The 3,948-nt window shown below is 44.6% G+C and overlaps 1 long non-coding RNA gene across 1 annotated transcript; it reads right to left on the bottom strand.

Annotated features, from left to right (window-relative positions):
- Window positions 1–768: 768 nt before the first annotated feature.
- On the bottom strand, window positions 769–3,350 carry LOC144753522 (uncharacterized). Its single transcript, XR_013594399.1, has 3 exons — window positions 3,266–3,350; window positions 1,896–2,026; window positions 769–1,169 (listed from the first exon to the last, which is right to left on the bottom strand). It is a non-coding gene; the product is annotated as an uncharacterized LOC144753522 (long non-coding RNA).
- Window positions 3,351–3,948: the final 598 nt, after the last annotated feature.

Here is a 3,948-nt window from a genome sequence, read left to right as displayed (position 1 = left end):
GTAGCCAGTGTCTCCTCTGAGCGGGTTTTCAGTGCTGCTGGTGCCATTGTCACATCGAAAAGGACTAGTCTCTCCCCCGAAAGCGTGGAGCGGCTGACAATGATAAAAATGAATCAACGCTTCATACCACCAGACTATCAAGTACGTGAATCACCGCCGGATGAAGAAAGCGAGTGTGAAGAAGACGTCCTCACTACTGGGTTACATGACCTACTTCTGTCTGAACGCACAGAGTTTGAGGACGAGCTCCTCTTCCCTGACAACTAGGACAGGTATATTAAAGGAATGATGCAATGCATTGCATAGGATTGTTTAGCCGACTCTGAGCAAATGTGCATGGAATTAAAGTATACTAGTAGTAACTTCAGACTCACGTGATGGGCAATTTTCCCATGTTATTTAATAATATAAATTATTTATGCACTTGTGACCCTACTACTACAGGTGCAGTCAGTACTTAATTTATCGTTCGTAGTTCATGTTCATGTTGCACAACGTACATTATTTGGTGAAACAGTCCCCCCTCCACCCCCCCAACAAACACAAATGAACTTCAAATGTTTTCTTGTGAAAATATCTTTGTTTTATTTTTATATTTTCATAATGATAATAGAAAAATAAAATATATAACAAATGTAACCCCCTGACCCAGAGCTGTCCCTACCCTCCCCTAACCCCAACCAAATTTCAACCCAAATGTACACCCCAACTCCCACATCCCACCCACCAACAAAAGGATTAAAAAAGGGGCAAAAAACAGGGTCCATTTCAAAGCCGGCGGGCTTTCAGGTGTTTGTCCACCAGTATCTTCACACGCTCCTCTAGACCGTCCTCCAGCTTCTTCCGCTCCTCCTCCAACTTCGCTACCCGGCGGAGAATCTTTGCTTTGAAATCACGGCACCTACACTTGCATGCATGTTGTTGTTGTTGTGGGGGGGCCGCCGAAGATGTAACAATGCGGCGGCGGGCGGCTGCCTGACCACGGCGACGTAGTCCTGCAGGCTTGGGGCCCGGGGCATTGGAAGAGGCAGCAGCTGCTGCCGCCGCCTCCTCCTCCTCCTCCTCGGCCTGATCCACCAGCCGGCGGTAGGCCTCTACAATTGCCTGCAGTTTCCGCTGCCGGGCCCGGACTGCCAACTCCTTCCTTGTTGGTTTTTGGGAAGGAGTAACTATAAAGAAAGAAACAGAATTGTTGTAATCCAAACTCCCCGCAAATCAAGAACACAACATTGATTCAACACATAGTGGGCGGCACAGTAGCACTAGCAAGCAAGCTGAGTACCAGAAATTGTGTTGCGTCTATCTTGAACATTCTACAGCCTCTATTAATTTTTTGGACTTTTTGGCACGGCATTATGCCTGCCCTATTAGCATGGGTGTACTTCAACGGTCACACACATTAGAACGAACACCTGTCTTTTTCATATCTCCTTTTGTATTATATACTCTGATTCCGGGAAGGCGGGAACACTCTCAAAGTAACATTAATTAACAGGGGGCAGCTAGTAGCACATGTCTAGTAAAGACTATAATACTTTATACCGCGCAACAAACCTTATTTGGTTTGTGTTTCACCAGCAACGACCCATGCACCCAGTCGTCCCCTCCTTCCCTTGCCTTTGGGTTTGCCCAAAACACCGCTGCTGCTGAGACTATCCACTAACCACCGGTATTGGGTGTGTCTCCCAACCACGCTGGCAGCTGTGTTTTCCCCTTTACATGCTTTAACAACAACCCATGCATCCGACTGCTATCAGCCACTTGCATTACTGTAGTGGTAATGCTTAGCATGCTAATGACAAGTAAAGGTAACATCATATATTTTCCAGTAGAGTACAGTGAGAAAGTTTTCCCCTCCCACCAAGTAATGCAGATCACTATTGAATGTAACTTACCATCGCCCGCCGCTGTTGGCTCCCCCCCACTGCTGCTGGTGTAGGTGCCTCTGTTCCTCCTGTCCCCGCCGGGATCGCTGAAGCTGCGCCGCTGTCCCCGTCGGCACTGGTCGATGGTAAGGGTTCTGCACCTATAAAAATAAGTACACCTTTTTAGATGGATGCACAGCCCCCTTTGTACTTGTTCACCAAGAATGGAGTTCTTCAAAACAGTTAAGTACAACGTACGTAATCAGTATGAGTCCACATTGCATAGTACAGCAGAGTCACTACACATATTAGCATTCATTGTTATGGTATGGTACCCAAGCTCATCTCATCTGTCCTGCTACTCTAGTCCTTGGAAATTGGAAGTGAACTATGTAACCTTTGTACATCAATGTATCCAGTTTTGCGCATGTTAACTCGCAGCTTGTTGCGCAGTACGAGAAGATGCTCTGGGGCAACACATCATTGTTCAATGCATACACCTGAAGAGGTGGGAAAGTAAAAGGGCCCGTATTTAAGTTTTCTATGTGGATTGTGGAATAGAGTTTGCTTACAGGTTACAACTTCTTTTTAGCATGGCTGCATAAAACTGGCATAAATGTATTTAATACTGTCTAACGTGCACCACTTTTGTCATTATTTTTCGGCAGGTGAGAAGATTGCCTTCTACGAAGCGGACATTTCCATAGCTTACAAAAAAAGAGGAATATCTGACCAGTATACGTTGGTGAGAGGTCTCCGATAGTTGCCACATTTCCCTATTGTGCACTAGTAGCTGTACAAATGTTGATTACTTTATTATGCCTGTTTTAACTCTGGATTTTTTCTGGTGGGCCCTTCAACGTATTGGACGGAACAACTTAAAAACATTGATGTTACTTACTTACTTCTAACAAAATAAAGCTTTTGAATGACCACTTTGACTCTGAAGTTTATTTTCAGTGTCTGTTGTCTTAGAGACTCACACGAGTGAGTGAGCAAAAGGGGGTTTCTTAGGTAACGGTTTGTGTCCTAAAAGCATTCGGCATCTTGGTATTGGGGTTCAGGAGTGTGATTTGAACAATAGACCAATGACTCAGGCCATATAGGCTGACGTTCAGTGAATTGTGCGTTCCTCAGAGTTCTGTGACTGAGGTGTAAGTAAGGTCCAACCTGCCTATCAGTACCAACAACATCCAATTTTCGTGTGCATAGTTACATAGTTGTGTAATATGTATATAACTCCATAGGAGATAGAAGAATACCCACAAGACTAGTAGTGGTATACTAACGTTTACAAAAATACTAGACAAACATCATTCTGGATGCATACTTGGTTGCTGTCAATTGACAAAGCACTGCAGACACATTACAGAGGAAAAAACAAGCACTGTTGGACTTACTGGGGACAGCAGCAGGATCCTCAGTAGAGGAGCTCTGTGTAACTGGTGGTTCACCCGCCGACTCGGTCCCTGTATTCTGCTTGCCCCTGGGTTCTGTGGTTCATGTAAAAATTAAAATAATAAACAAAGAGAAAAACATTGAGTGCTGTGAAACATAGACATCATTGCAAATCACACTGCTACAGTGGAACAGAGCCGGAGGCAACAAATCCATGCCAGGGGCCGCAACGCAAATATGTATCCATCCTTAGAGTATTATTAAATTAAGGATATCTATTGGTGCGGTGGCCCCTGAAGTTTGGTGCCCCTGTGCAGTTGCACAGCTTGCACATGCCCCCTAGAGCCGGCCCTGGCTGAGGTAAGAAGAACAAAGTAACGTTAGCATTCTTTGCAAGAAAAGGATTCGATTCATGCAGAAGAGAAGGCCGTGAAAAAAATGCTACAATATGCAAACAACGTACAATTATCCATCCACCGCTATTTCACTGACGGACAAAGGAAGGACAAGACTCTATTAATAGCATTAACTAACTTCAGTTCTCAACAATAAAGAAAATCTCACATCAATAAACAGCAACAGCTAGCGCCAAGTTGAAACAACACGCAAGAGCCAGTGAAGAAGAAGAACACTGTCATACAATGACAGTAGATATACCGGAATACATCGCAAATGTAACTAGGGG

Source organism: Lissotriton helveticus, chromosome 5_1 (genome assembly GCF_964261635.1).
Source record: "Lissotriton helveticus chromosome 5_1, aLisHel1.1, whole genome shotgun sequence".
In the NCBI taxonomy this organism is placed as follows: Eukaryota; Metazoa; Chordata; class Amphibia; order Caudata; family Salamandridae; genus Lissotriton; species Lissotriton helveticus.
This window is presented reverse-complemented; position numbering and strand designations above follow the sequence as displayed.